This window comes from Achroia grisella, unplaced genomic scaffold (genome assembly GCF_030625045.1).
Source record: "Achroia grisella isolate CSIRO2021 unplaced genomic scaffold, CSIRO_AGI_Agris_v1 utg544, whole genome shotgun sequence".
Taxonomy (NCBI): Eukaryota; Metazoa; Arthropoda; class Insecta; order Lepidoptera; family Pyralidae; genus Achroia; species Achroia grisella.
In genome coordinates, this window is record NW_026712929.1 from 2,844,865 (window position 1) to 2,861,808 (window position 16,944).

The following is a 16,944-nucleotide window of genomic DNA, read 5'->3' on the forward strand; positions in this document are numbered from 1 at the left end:
GGAGTAGTAACTTTGAAGATACTGCACACCATGAGGACTGGAAGAATTTATATAAATAGATTTTATATGATATCTCCATTATGTACTGACAAAACATATACACAAATATATAATTAAAATTGAAACCTAATTACTCTATTTCAATAAACATAGTTACGATAGGTAATAATAATCTTTTCTAATAATTGGAGTTCTATTAAAAGTTGTATAATATATTTAATTTATTACATAGCAAAACGAATTAATAATTCCTTATGTGAAATTATACTAAAAAGCTTACCACAGATAGCGATTATTATTCAGTTACACTTCTTAACGCTTTAAAGTGCGTAAAATTAAGGGTACAAGTGCCCATATATTCCAATTAAAAGAAATGTTTATGTGAATACGGTCTTACCAATGGATCAGCGTCAATCGGCGCGGGATTCACGCTCGGTGGCGCGACGCTGCCCGTAAGCCGCTATTCACGAGCCATAAACAAAACGCCTTCGATATACCTACTACTGTATTTATTGGCAGTGCATCTATTCTATAAAGGAAAACATTAAATTGCATTATATTTAGAATACACCAGTCTACGTCGCGTCGTTGTTTTCGTGTTGTCATTTATTTTGGTTACAATTACAAATGTGCTACGAGCACAGGAAAGAGAAAAGTTGTTAATAATGTTACATTTTATTGTGTTATTGATATTTATAATAGAATTTATAATAGAATGAGCCATATTTATTGTATGTTCAAACTTTTAATATCTGCTCATGCAAATAGAATATCATACCCATTAATAAAAATATTAATCACAATGGTTTTTCTAGTCTACATTATTATTATTCTTTACTTATGTATATTTTTTTATATCTCATTTTCATCAGCTTTTTAAGACTTGAAGTATAATAGTAAGTACAAATTCTTAACATCGTTAGTTAACTAATTAGTTTCAGCATTCATAATTAATTACAACCAAGTTTAAACAAACACAAAACAAAAAAAAACAATTATTGGCTTGTCGCAATCATTTCAAAATCACACCACCACCGCATAACTCCTGTTCGACACGCGACGTTTTTCATCAATTCAACGCATTGATATGCGAAATGTCACCGCGATTCGCACATTGCATACATATGATTAAAAATCGCCGCGGTAGGTGACCGGTGCGTACTAAGCTTTAATTGAATAGATATAGCGGCACACCGCGACTCTTAATTGTCTAATTTGTAACGAAAACAAGGTGTTGTGTGGCGGACGAATATATTACTATGGTATGCAGAAGGACTTTCTTTTGGAGCGGGAAATATTGCGCCTGTAGAGAATAGCAAGCAGGATCAGGATTCAGGTCTTGTATTGATTTCGTCGGCCATCCTTGAATAGTTTCCGCTGTTGTTATACCTAAAAAGAATAAATGAACATACCATCAGTACTGTTATTCTAGTCAGGCATTGTCTACTGTCGATGTCAATATGAATGCAATACTTGACACACCCACATTTCATTTAGTACCTACCATATTTTAATCCAAGCATTTCGTATAGCATATTCCCTTAGATTAGGATATTTTTATATAATTGAATATGGCAAATAAGCTGACCGCTTAGCATCAGGCGCATACCTGATGGTGAGCGGTAACCATCGCCTATATTCATGAATAGAGATCCTGTGACACCCTTGATAACACTCATGCGTTGCCATTCCAGAGGACTAATATGTAATGCTGTATATTGAAATTTCACTGTCTTATAAATGAATCACAGCTTACAAAGCAAGCTGGTTGGCGGTTGAAATAGGTGAGACTAAGATACGTAGACGACTTTTTACAGTCTAACTCTAGTAAATCATCAGTAAGTCATAAATATTGATGTCCACGCAGTGTTTCGTTGTTGGATAGGTGGAATTATCGACTTTTAAGGTCTAAGTCAGAGAAGTAAATTGTCAGGCCTCAACACTTTCAATTTATGCACCTGTCTGTACTTTCCTAGATGATACAGTATTTCTAGAAAATTCTACGTTATAATTGATTTCTTCTCGTCTCATTACACAGACCTGTGTGCCTAATTATGTGTATGTCTGGAATAAACTGAACATTACCATCATTAATCAGGTACAGTTTATTGAATATGTGGTCGACTGATACGAACGAGTAGATATTTGTTTTTCTAAAGTGCTCGTAACAAGGCTACTAGCATCGGCGAATATATTTCACTAAATTTAAAATGTATATGTACAAGCAGCTCTGTAAAAGTTTTTGGTTATAATATAATAGGTATGGATAGATAGATAGATTCCAGTGCATATTTAAAATTAGAAGGATTGGAAAAAAATATGTATTACATATGCAAGGAGTGAGCGGGAAATCATTTAATCTATTATTGTATTTATTTCATTATCATAAAACTATGATCGCTTACTAATTTAAAAATAAATAATAATTGACTTGAACATAACGACTACGGGATAGAGTAATATTAAAAAATATTTCATTAAAATTTAGTTTGTTTGTTTTGTGTGTTTTTTAATTTACTTTGTTTTAGTTATTTTATTGAGTACAGGTTATCTATTATCACTACAATCAAACTTACAATGTATTTTGTGACTTCCGTGATAATCATATATTGATTGTGAATGGTTACATATTTCATCACATGGAACACCTTTTTTGCTATATCCATATATAATTAATTGTATACATGATATATATGTTTAATATTTACAGTCTTATAATTTGAAGAATCGAGCATTGGTGTTCGCATATCCAAATGCATGTGGTAGATTTATAAATACCTAACGCCGTGATATGATTTCAATAATACTTTAGTACCTTCCATACATATGACATAGTACATACTATTAATAAATTATTACAGAATACGTCTACATTGTGGTCTATTGTTAATTTCCCGTTAGGCTGTTTTTATTGGACATTGTTACTATTGAATTAAAAATGAATCATATGTTTACACTTCAGAAAAAAACATACAAACAGGTAGGAAATTTGCATTGAAGGATCACAAACTGGAAAGGACAAAAAGTAATCAAGAGCCACTATTGTCCCAATAGCCTTGAATATAGTTGCAATTATTATTCTTAGACGGGTTGGCCATAAACCTAGTATGTAGGCAAGCTTGTGCATGTGGGTGGCCTATAGGATTATTAGTAACTCCAAACTGCGTATCGCCAATAGGACGGATCGTGAATACTTATGTAATTATGTTACCAATTTCCCGACCACGTAAGTACTATGAACATAACATTGTAATTAAATTGATTGAAGGCAACTTTCTACTCTAGAATTCCTAGAGAGTAGATATTCTTTATTCTTTTATAAAATACGTTCTGTTCTTTTTTGTTAAAAAATAGTCTGTGATATAAAACTTTATATATGCTTAATTTCATTATGATCCGTTCAGCCGTTTAGTTGTGAAAACGTAACAAGCAGACAGACACACTTTCATGTTTATAATATTAGTGTGGAATATGGATTAATATAAATATAGTTACGCATATTTTGAAGTACATGAACCAACTTCTCCTAAAGAAAATGATAAGTTGTGTTTCACGTAACATGTGTATACATATCTACAGGATTTTAATAATAATTAATAGAGTATAAGTTCCATCCAACAATCATTTAGGTTGCACATACCTAAAACTGTTTAAACTTTTTTCTATAAAAAACAATAAGTTTTGTGACATAATTATCAATGTTTTAAATTTATATTCTACATAACTTATTATACAGAATACAATACAAGTCAGCTGTTATCATCAGTGTAGATACATACCTTTATAGCATAATAAGTAGGCCCAAAGCAAACCACATGAATACGTACTGCAATCATTTAATTAGTTTTATAACCGCTGTAAACATGATCAAGATATGAATTGACATTCAAAACGACGGTCGTTAAAATTCGTGCATGGTATATTTAATAAAGATTTCCTTCAACACACAAAAATTATGTTCGCTACAGTGTATAAAATGTAATATTCATACGCGAAGACAATATATCGCGAAATTATAATGTGAGATTCATAAAATTATTCAGCATTCTTAAAACGCAATTTGTCATGCGTTGCAATACAAAAATATTCCCAAAATAAAATGTTAAAGCGAACATGTTCTCACAGCAGTGAAATAAAGACAAAAGACGACACCCATAAATTGTCGCTGAAAAGTAACCAAAGCATTATACAGTTGCATAACAGTACAGTAACAGTAAATAAAAAGAGGCAAAAGGAGCAAAACTGTACACGAAACTGTGCGCTTTTAAATACGGACGACGTTGAGCGCGGGTAAGGCAAAGACATTTATGTTCACTAAACAAGTAGTAAAAGTCACTACTTGAGCGTTTTTATGGCACTCATAAATGTCAGATTGTGCGCCCGGGTTTAGCGGACCGGCCCGCGCACGCCGTACTGACTGAATAAGCCGTATCCCTCCGATTTTACACTCTTGTGCACCACTCCTTAATTGATTCCGTTCGTTTTTCAATTATACTTTTTGCAACATTTTTGTTTACACACAGTTGATGTTTACGACAGTCATTTGCAGTATAATAAAGCAATAATTTCTTTTTCAGGTAACCGTTAACGCTGCCTAATAGTCTATAAACATCGCTGGAATCATTAATGGTAAGATGACAATGAGATGGTGTCCCAACGGTTGAATAGATGCCTGTTACTGTGAGAGATACAAAAAATACATTTATAAGAGTCCGCTAATATTTAGTAGAGAACTCCAGTTCCTAACAAGAGTTAGCACCGTAGAAGGTTTGTTTGCTGATGGTTAGGGCGACAGACGTGAGAACAGTTCGTTCACTTCAGAGGTCCTCTATGCAAATTATTGCATCGTTAAACACCTGGTTGTAAGCTTTCGTGTTAGATTGACGGCTACAACACTGGTAGATAGAACGTTGACATCTGGCCGGATACATTTGATTGGCATTAGTTGTTCAATTATTTTAAGAAACTCCTGTGAATACTGACAATTGCGGAGATTCAAATTAAGACAAGCTTATATAGAATGGCCTACAAGGGGCTTACAAACATCGTTACACAACAGTCTGTTTCTAAAACGAAAGATTATTTTAATTGTTAAGGAACGTATTAACCTCAAAGAAAAGAAAAAATATATAGATTGTTAATAGATAAAACAAATATATGTTGCAGATCATTTAAAATTTAATAACTATTGACTATTTAATTAAGCGGGGTTTCTCAATATTAATATTATCATGGTTCTATAGATTTATATATATATATATTTATTTTTTTAATCTAAAAATTATTCTGATAAATTTTTGAAATGAGAACAAATAACTTTAGCTCTAATGCAGTGAATATGCTATCTGTTCAATACATTTACCTGAGATTTACCTATGTTAGTAAGATACTTGTAACGTTATATTTACAATAGGGTCATCAAAGTAAACTCGCAGCTTATTAATTTAGTTTACTCAATTATGTATTCAATATTTGTCTCATTTTATATTTTCACTAAGAAACACTAGTTGGATATTGATTTGGAAATTTGGAAACAGTAATATCATTCTAGGTGTTTCTTCCTCTTTATCACAATAATGTCTAACGAAAGTTCGAAAGACAATGCTCCGTACTTATGGGACTTAACGCAAATTATTGACTAATTTGGCCTATGAACATATAAACATAGTTTATAATTAAATTTCATGTATATTATTACTATTTAACAATCTGAGCTATCTCTATGAGTTTTAATTCCTAATTTAATCTTGATTGTATTTCATTATATTTTTGAAGAAACATATTGCGTCTATATCTATTCTATTATACAAAAACGCTGCTTTCTATTAATTTTCAGTACTATATCCGTAAAGTACAATATTTATTAGTATATTCATTACAGTAATTAATTAAAGTACTATCACTTTATGTTTAAAAAACTTGTAACGCTACAATCGTGCTCTATTATTGGCTTTTAGAATGCAATAGCTCGAATGTACCGAAAGTGCACGCGAACCCTCTGACTACTTTGTTTTTTGCATTTTACTTTACTATTATTATATAATACATTTATATATAGATCTTTATATTTTATTGTCTCCTTTAATACATAAGTCCTATTGTGTAGTGGTAATTAGAACATAAAGAAATTAAAGGAAATGAATAGTTAAAAATATTAAGATGAAATTAATTATAATCACTGGAATATAAATACTAGACTGGAGATAACATTACAAATTGTTAACAGTTCCTATTATTTCACCACATCAATGAACTTGTTCTCTTTCATTCTTGTATGAATTTCAGGAAAATCTTTTTTACTTTCAGTTTCTTATGAGTAGTAATTTTTAAGATTCAGTTATTCAATGGATGAGCGAATCTAGTTTCTATCTACCACTTAAATATGTAAATATAAAGTAAGTATTATGTTATCTTAAAATAGTTGAGTAAAATTACTTTGTTATTGATTGCGACCAACCCTAACTGCATGTTCTGGTGAGTACACCTGCTATCAAAGAAAGGACATGTGTATGGCCGAACGGCGACTTTTATTGACGCGACCGCGATTATTAATCGTTTCTATCTATCGGGTATGGTCTAGGGGACTTTTTGTCTAGTAACTATTTCATTAAAGGTTACATGGGTATCTTCATAGTACTTTTATAGTTTAAAATCAGACTAGTTCTATACTGACATAAATTTTTTAAATTTCGTTTAGCTCTCTCAGATATTTGAATTAATTCTACAATTTAATTTCTCCTTTCATAGATAAGTGCCTAATGTTATTAATTAAGAAAAAAACACGAAAGTAAATCAAAGAATGAAATTTAATATTCTTAAAATAAATAGTTTTAGTGGTCACATAATGAAGTTTAGTCCGTAGGGTTGTTCATAGATATAGCCGCCAGTTTCCGCTTACCATCAGATTAACTACTTTACCATTCCATTAAAACTTAATATGAGCGCTTTTTTATACTACGTAGGTAGTACCTACCATCTTTAATCAATTGATTAAAATAATGTCTCTGAAAACTTCTAACTTAGTCATTATGATTAATTTATGTGTCAACCGTCGCTCATATAACATTTATCAAGTCTCTATAAAATTTCAATGTTTACGCATGAATTGAAATTTCTCTGTACATAAATGATTAATTGGACTCGATATCAATTAATGACAAAATTTTCAGCATAATCGATCCTATAGACTGACAATATATAATAGATTATAATTTATTATATACATTTATACTCTTTGTTTGACTATTTATAGGATGATACGTGCCTCACGTATCACGTTTGACATTATGACCCTGAAATAATTGTTTGAAAAGTTTCCAAAATAAAAAAGTAAACCAATCAATAAAAAAATAATCCCAAAATCGGATGGATTTCATGAAAAAATCATGAAACTTTCCGCTGTCGCTTATAACTTATATTATACAGAATTGAAGGGTAAACTTTGTTTATGTCTTTTGAATTACGAATGTTAAGTAGAAAATGAGCCATGGGAATAAGATTCCACTTGGTGCTCATGCATAGTTTTATTTGAATTGAATCGAAACTGCGATACTTGGATTTCTGAACCTGTGCGGTCTGCCTTACCTCTTAGTTACGTAAGGAATATATTATCTAATAACAATTGATAATCGTTATGTTAACTTGGTTATTTTATAGTTTCGTTTATATTTGATGGTTAATTTGGATAATACTAAAACTGCTTTCGTTTTATACCATTGACTTCATGCATTAATTACTACTAAAATAAATAAACATGCATTAAATAATAACTTTTGCAAATTGATTGCTTGAGAAATAATAATTAGGTATTTCACGTAACGCATTGGTAATACATATAAAAACTGATCACATATTGTTATTATTGTTTGTTCATACTAATAAATTAATAAATAACGTCTTACTTGTAAGTTTACTAAGATCAAAATCAAATAGTTGTAATATTCACTACAACAAAGAAACTTTTTTGTCTACCATGATTAGGATTGAGTTAATTATTATGACGATTTCATATTATTAATTACTGAACAATAAAAAATTAAGTCGAACCTAGAAATAGTAAATACCATAGATAGGTGCGCATACGTCGAGAGCAGCAATCGTAATGGCGAGTGGCAACTGGCAAGGTGGCGATCGCAGCGCCACGATAGCATTGTGCGGGCAGCGCCCGAGTCGATCGCGACGCCGATATCGCATGCCTGTCGCTTACATGTCGCCTCTCGCTCGTATCTCGCACCGCATCGCACGCAAATTATAATCGATACCATTATTGTAACATCCGAGTGTAACATTCGCACCACTATTGTTAGTTTTCTTACGATGTCTTCTCTTTGTTCGCTGTCTTTGATGAATTATTGTTGTACTTGTATAGTAAAAACAATGGAGATTGATCACAGAAGCTTTTCGCGATGAATTAATTATGCCTTTTCATTTTCAATGTACTTACATTATCTGTATATCCCTTCACTTCGATAAACTTTATCATCCATTTAAAATAAAAAATGGCGCTTATCATTTAGCACATATTCCATCAATTCTTTTATACTTTACAGATTTAAAAGTCAAAATCATTTATTCATATAGGTAGGGTAATTTAACCTTTTACGTACAAAAATCTTAAATTATTACCTATACCTACTTAGCCACTGTAATTAATGTAAAATGTAAACCCTCGAGGGGTAAATAAATAATTGGAATATTTTCAGTACAAATTACACCTCAAGATCATGACAATATTTTAACAGTATCGCTTATAAATATTTATCCTCGCATTTTTATAGCGGTATTTATAACACACCTGTATTAGTCTAGTAGTTAATTGATTATCAACTAGTTATTAGTTAACGGCTGACATATTAATGGGATATTGGTGCGATATTCAATTTAATCGATAACGTAGCCCTTTAGTGGTGATAGGCACTCATTAATGTTATTTATAGTATTTATTTCAGTCTATTAGTACTTACGTAAGTACATACCATCTATACTATCATCATAGAGTAGTTTAATTAAAAGTTAAAAATGCAGATCAAATCCTAAATTTACACATACTCAGTATATTATTGCCTCCAACTTATGTGATGTGTAAACTGACATGGTCAGTTTAGACCATATAGCCATGGGGCAGCAACATTTATATACTATAAATTATACTTTTGCACACCTTCATACTGTTTGCCATGATATAGTTATTGATGTACGCTCCCTTACAATAAACATGGTCACGAATAGTATAATAATACTAATGAACTGTCAACACAGAATTACCCATCCACGCTCGTCAATGTTTTAATTGGACAAATTATCTGATTTTTATCTTTCAATTAGTGTCACGATCACGAATGACACTGTTTAATATTCTACTGACAAATTATACTGATAAGCGTGCGCTGGTATTAAATTAAGTAATATTTTTGTTTAAACATGAGAAGATATTTTGAAAATTTTGGAGCTGTATAGCATTTATTCTACATTCTCTCGGCCATATGACATAGACCTACGCTACTGAAGAAGAATGAAAGAAAGAACATTAGATCCGGATACTTAACCATTACTATGAACCAATGACACTTCCAAGTAGGAATAGTGTGGAGATTTATCTGATAAGGTCAATACTAGCATTGAAGCTAGTACTCATTATTTCCTAACAATTCCCTCGCTTCGTACTTAAAACAAAGTTACAAAAATATAAGTACGAATCGAATTCGGTACAAATAAAACGAATCTCACATAAAATTATGTGTGTATCTACGTTATAAATGTATTGTAAAGTTTTGCTGTAAATTAAAATATATCTACGGGCTGGAGCATCACTCCATTCGAAAGTTGAACATGCGAGTAAATCCGAGATAAAGAACAAGTACATTTCGAGCTGAGAACTCATGGGCGTATAGCCACTGCCACATAAATCACTTACAAATATATTGTTTCGACTCATAAATACGCTATGCTGTTCATGTCTTTATTTGCGCGAACTGATAAGCAGAGAACTCAATCGGCGCCCTGAGCTTTTTTAAAAGGATATCTCAATTTTGACGTGACAAATTGCTGATTAAGTTATTTATTTATGTGATAATATACAATTATTTTTTTTTTAATGTGTATATATACACCTTAATGCTAACTTAAAGATTTCGTCAGGGCAATGTGGGCAATGGTCTTAAATGCAAGAATACTCCACATCTTTTATTTATAACTTAATAACCATTTATAACATCTTTCTGTTACTGATGTATTGCTGTGATTCACCAGACTAAGATAGACTATAAATATTAATAATTAATTTAATGTTTATTGTCCCATCCCTCCTTTGAATTTCTTCATTGCATAATGCAAGATATACTCTTACTTCATGCGCACCATGTTTCTCGCCCTTAGGCAACTCTCGACCAGATTTTAGGTTATTTTAGCGCTTCAACAGCCCAGTGATTTAGCATCGGCTCTCTTACATATTCTTGGCGTCACTCCAAAACCATATCCATCTTCTATCCTCACTGTGGCTTCTATGACAAGCGACCATTTGTAACATTGATAAATCTAATATGAAAAGGTTGTATTAGTAAGAAACATCAGTATTTAATCCTTCAGTGTCCAAGTAACTAACAACTTATTACTAATCTACCTAAATAATTGAGTGCCATCTCTACTACTGAACTATTGGCGATTATTTAGCTACTAGCGTAATTAAAATAGGATGTCTACAAGTAATCGAACTTGTGACCACTTCTCTGGCCTAGCCAGATTGTCTTTCAAATTTCTAAAATTCAATTTTTAATATTGTGTACGTGTTTACTTTATACAATCAACGTTAAAATATTATTATCTATAACTAGCTGAATAAGTTTGTATTTAATAACCTACTACAATGTTAGGTGAAAGTTCTATGCAAAATAAGGTCAGTATACGAAGGTATCACGCGAGACACAACACAACAGCTGTTACGTAAAAGAGCGTTTAACGGCTTTAAGCTATAAATTGACGATATAAGGTCACGGTCCCCATACAAACGTTCAGCTCGATGCACTACACCGCAAAGTGGTCATTCGTTTCAAATAAATTACCATGTAATGGCGCGTTAATTTGCATACTCTACCCGCCGATGAAACCATCGTGACAGTCGAAAACCAACTCTATTTTTAGTGCACTAAAATTATTTCTTGGAAATACGTATATTTTCATTCAAAAGCTATCACGATTGTGCTGCCACAGCGGCGAAATCGAGAACTGCGTGCTTTTTAGAAAGTTCATGCACCATCCCAGAGATGGCGTTAGAGGCGACGAATAAAATTGTTTAAGCAGAGGGAGGTTTAACGTTGCTACAGGGGTGAAATGGTTCGTTTCCGAGTTTCAAGGGTAGTTTTACCCTCGACCATTTGTTGCAACGCTGAACTAATAGATGTCGCTACGTTCAACATTATATTATTATAAGTTTTTAGAAATACTTATAAGACTTATGAAGGTCTGTAAATAGCAATAACATAGAAATGCAAATAAGAATAATTTGAATACTTTCTTTGTAGTTAACATGTAGTACGCTATCAAACTGGGTATTTGAAATTCGAGGCGAACGAGGGCTTTAAAAAATTTTATGACTCTACGTGTCTGAGCTATTCTTGTTTCAAATTTTTACTAGTATGTAGATGTCTAAGTACTTTAATGTGACTGGAGTTATAAATAGATACCATTATGTATATTTGTGTTTAGTTTTAAACAGACTGGTTTCGACGGGTACTTACAGAAATGGGACAATGTAATAGGTTGGGATTTTGGATGAATTGTAATGACTATTATCCAGAATTGTTTGACAGCTCTATAATTGTATTATTCATGGTTGCGATTTATATTAAAGTATCAGATACTGAGTAGATAAATAAGACTCAGCAATAAAAATATACTACTGTCACAACAATGTCATAGACCAACAACACCAACAAATATATGGCAATGATTTAAAATAATAAAGCAAAGTAATCAATAACCATAATGTTAACAGTTATTTGTCATTTATAGTACATATATTATTAGATCTCATACACATACGTCTACTAAGTTTCCTTATGAAAATTGTGAATCGTTTGCAACAAACTCTAAAAAAATGTAGGTACTATATATAAATAAAAACGCACTTTTATTGTACAAAGTCACAGTGTTACAGACTCAACAGCGTTCAAATCTAACAAAACACAGGTAGCACGGGAATGTTTTGTACTTAACAACCTCCAACAGTTCCATTGACAATAAAAGTGAAAGCTAAAAGGTTCATGCAAATTAAATCTTATAAACATACCTGCTACTGTATTGTTATATGTCAATTGCACAAGCATTTTTACAAAGGAGGTCGTAAATTTGCTCCCATTGATAGTTTGACCCAATTCTTTTGTTACACTTAGCTTTGTAAGCTGATTGTTTTAGACTAAAGGCCTACCTGAGCGTGTGAGGTATTTCGGTGCCTCTTAACTGAACTAGCTATTTTGTCATTTAAGCATTCTTTAGTAAGCTTACTAAACTATCAGCATGTCTACTCTGGAGTAATTTCATTTTTGATTTCAATTCAATTATTTTATGTACTATATTTTTGAAACGTAAATAAGACCAATTTGATAACAATCTGTATTCGTCTGCCCAAGGACCACGAAATATGCTATTAAGACTTTGGTAATGTATAATTTAAAAAAATAAAAAGGTAGAATCGGCGCAAGCCGATATTGAACCCTATTATTATATTACTTAATGAAGTTGATGAATAAAATCATATGTCTGATTTTATATTTGATCTTGGAACGATTCTTTTGGAAATTTCACTTTTTACAATGTTTTTACGATTACCAAGTGTTAAATTAAATTTGTATTTTTTGTATTCAAATTATCTACTGGGACATATCTTAGAAGGTCTAAAGGACTCTTCTCATTTAAAGGAAAATTAATCGGATTAAAATATCAAATACAGCCTGTAAAATAAATATAACTGTTAGGTGTATATACGGCCTCCTCACCGATTACGTTTTTAATAATAGTTGTTGTCAAATATAAATTGACATCAGTGTAAATATACTATAAAAAGAGACAATACATATTCTACTGTAAACGTATATATTATTTATTAAATCTCAACAAAAAAGAATCACAATATCTGGCGACCCTAACGTTGTAGTAAAATATTGAGATTAAAAAAAACAAGAACTAATTTACGGCGACAATTCACAAAGACTGGGAACCAGTTATCAGAGTTATTAAAGGAACCCATACCTAATACTGCTGAAATAAAGGTCTGTCATTCACTATTTAAAGGTAAAGCAGACGAATTATTTAAAGTAGATAAAGATATTTACAATGAATGGGTGAATGACGACGAAACAAATGAAGATGAATTTTACGCAGATTGTGAAACGGCAGATGAATTTTTGACTAAATGGATTACTCTAGATAATATGTATCAAGTACTTATAGAACAGCAGAATAAACGTCAACCTGCCTCTCAGTTACCAGTCGCATCATCTGAGAGACAGGATATAAGTGCAAGAACAACAGATGAAATTATGAGCGTAAATGGAGAATCGATAAATAATGTAATGAAGAGACGATTCACATTACCAAAGATTGAGCTGAAAAGGTTTGATTCCAATGTGAGGGAATCCGCTCTCTCTGAGGAGATTTTACGTGCAAGAGAGAGACGTAACCAACTTGAAGAACTACTTCAATTTTTTAAACGAGAAGTTGACAGTGATGAAAAAATCGAGTTGGACAAGTTCGGTTTTTAAAGTTATATAAACGAAGTGAGTGAACCGACAATATCATATATTTCATCGAGTATGAGTAAGAAATACGAGGGAGATAAAAAGATAGAAAATTACGTAACGAAACATTCTTTGAAGTATGAAAAGATTACTTACGACTGTAAAGAAAAGAAGGAAGAACAAAGACTAGATACAATTTTGACATCCGATGATTATGAAGAAGTGGAAAATAAGTCAATAATCATTATACAAAGAGAATATTTTCAAGCAAATGACGAGTTTAAGAAATTGAAAAATAAAACTATTTTTACAGATGAAAAGGGTATGATATGAATGAAAACTAAACTAATTCTGAGTAAAGAGGAAAATAGAAATTTTAGACATTTAATAATATTACCATCGAGTAGTGTAATTCTATTTCATCTAGTTCAAGACAAGCATATCAGCTGGAAATTTAAGCCACCGGACCCTACTTGGTGGAGGGGAGGTTGGGTGGAAAGATGGTACCCCTGGTGGGAAGGGATAGCCAGAGTAGCCAAGATTAAGACGAACTCTGATGTTTTCGTACGTCCCTTTCAGAGGCTTTACCTTCTAGAAGCTCATTTACTCTAAGCTATCTGATGAGTACTTCATGTCTGCGGGAGGATGTTAGGTGACCGATTACGTTTTTTATAATAGTTGTTGTCAAATATAGATTGACATTAGTGTAAATATATTATAAAAAGAGACAATACATATTCTGCTGTAAACGTATATATTATTTATTAGTAAACTCACCATCTCAACAAAAAAGAACCCCACCACAACAATAACAATAAAAGTGAGGTAGAGTGTGAAGTAATAGATCAAGATCAGTCAGTTTGTAGTATTAGTACTTAATCTTTCATCTTTTCCTAAATTAAATTTTTTTATATGTATAAATCCATAACAAAAGTAGTAACGGTAATTTTATACATATAATTATACTGTAATGCAATACACGTTAGCAATAAATAATTTAATAACTGAACCTTTTCGTTTTATAATATTAATAATAGAAAATATTTAAAGTGATTAATTATAATGTCTGTTTGTGACAGACTGACAAATACCAAGTTAATTCCATAAAAGTTCAGCTGAAAAACTACTGCAAGAAACCATGCAGAGACGTGAATTCCATTGTTTTACCAATTATTACGAGTAGGTACTTTCTATCCCATCGCAATGTCCTTGTATAGTATAATTATATCGAATTGTATATAAATGTAAGTTATTTCACGTATAAGGTATCGCGTGTTCGAATTCTCTCGGCTGTGAAGATAGTCCAAAGCCCAGTGGTTTGCTCACTTTATCTAATGGAACCGATGAATCCGATTCCGCGTTGAGAACTGTACAGTTTCCATAAAGATATCGAAATTTTAAAATATATAGTAACTATATTAGCTTTTGTACTTCAAGTTTGTCTTATTTTGTACGATATACCTTCCTGTATTATTTTTCGTATTATTAACAATTTAAAATAAATAATTATTATAATAATTTCGGTTCTGATTTTAAAAAGATGTTTAAAGTAGTCGTATATCTACTGTAAAGGTGATTATTAAATGTCTTATATTTGTCTAAAAAGGTAATTATTTATTCCTTAAGAAAAGCTGGCTTCTAATTCTTCTTGGAATCTAATATTTGTCATTTTTATTAGAATAAAACTATGTACCCACTCTATTTGAATAGTAGTTATTTAATGGAGTAATTTTATATATAATAGGTAGGTACAACAGATAAAATTGTTTGTGATTAAAATAAGTATTCAGGTATTTCGCTTCAGTAGCCTGACGAATTGCTTTATGAAATATTGCATTTAAAAACTGATTTCATTATTGTTACTACATATTAGGTAATAATTTGATTGTAATGATGTAGTTCCCTTTGTTAGGTTTCTGTTATTTAATATTTTAAATCCTAGTGTGCCTTTTATGGAATATTCAATACTATACTAATTTCCCTAGATTTAATGTCTGACTTCCTAAGAATTCACGCAATAGAATTAATTAGTCAAAGTTATAATTACTATATTGTAATTACAATTCGGAGTACATATACAATCATTAAAATTAGGCAAAGGAGATTTGATCGCTATTTAATTTTATAAAAATAATTAATATTATATGCTTATTTATTTAACAAGTCAATTAAGCTTTGTATTAGTCAGTTCATTACATGTAAGTAACAAGATAAGTCATAAATAAATGTAATAACTAAGCCGTTACTATATTTGAAGTGAATACACATAGTAATAGATATATGTTCAAAATAGAATACTTATTGTTTTGCTACGAAATTATTGACAAAGAATTAACATTGCAATCAGTTATCCAACAAATTCGTTTAAAACTGAAACTGTATTATAAAAATATATTCACAATTGAAATTCCTCATGAAGTCGTCAAGGGCATGGTATATTGCTGCCATTACAATTAGTCAACGTAACGACTTGACCATATTACGTTCTATATGGTTAAATACAAAGACAAGCATTACGAGTACATTATCATCTCCATCTGCTTTTCCTTATTCCATATTATTTGGTATATTTTTTATATGTTTTCCCTGTCGTTTCATTCATCTCTGATCGCAGTCATATTATATTTACTCTTTTCTTTCATATATCATTTTTCGCACAATCCATCTGTCTCTTTTTCGTCCTTATTCTACCATTTTAATCATCCACATTCATATGAAACATTTTCTTTAAAAATTTTATATCTATCTATTCCAATGTTAAATAAAGAGAGGCTTTTAAAAATTTTAATATTTTTTATAGTAAACTACACTTATAGTAATAAATTAGTAATGCAGCATATTATAATGAACCCCTGTATCTTTGCCGAATGAATGAATGGATTTTAATGAAAACATACCAAACACTCCCCTTACTACTCAAACAATACAAGCATGCATCCGAGACATAGACGTCTCATGCACCAAGCAAACATACATGATTTATATTCTAACGCCGGGTCCTATGACGTTTCCACACCATAAATCGCGGCCCTCAAGGCGAGAGGACATATCGGGTGCTTTATGAAGAGAATCCGTACGGATACATGGTACCAGGGTATAAATGGTGCAGTCACAGGCCGGTACACCCGGGCGGCCGGTACATACCCGGGTAGTCGGGCACCCGGGTATAAATCTGGCGCGTCCGGCCGACCACCACGCCGGTAGTGGCGACGAT

The 16,944-nt window shown here is 31.6% G+C and overlaps 1 protein-coding gene across 2 annotated transcripts in view; it reads left to right on the forward strand.

The window, feature by feature from the left end:
- The window catches only part of LOC131847933 (homeotic protein antennapedia-like), a 205,887-nt gene that overhangs the window by 78,416 nt on the left and 110,527 nt on the right, over positions 1-16,944 (forward strand). Inside the window, exon 2 of one of the 2 annotated variants that reach the window (XM_059197657.1) lies at positions 4,578-4,629. The exons of the other annotated variant lie outside the window; for it this stretch is intronic. The gene's annotated coding sequence lies outside the window, so the exon portion shown is untranslated. The remainder of the gene's footprint in view (positions 1-4,577; positions 4,630-16,944) is intronic. 2 annotated transcript variants of the gene reach the window in all.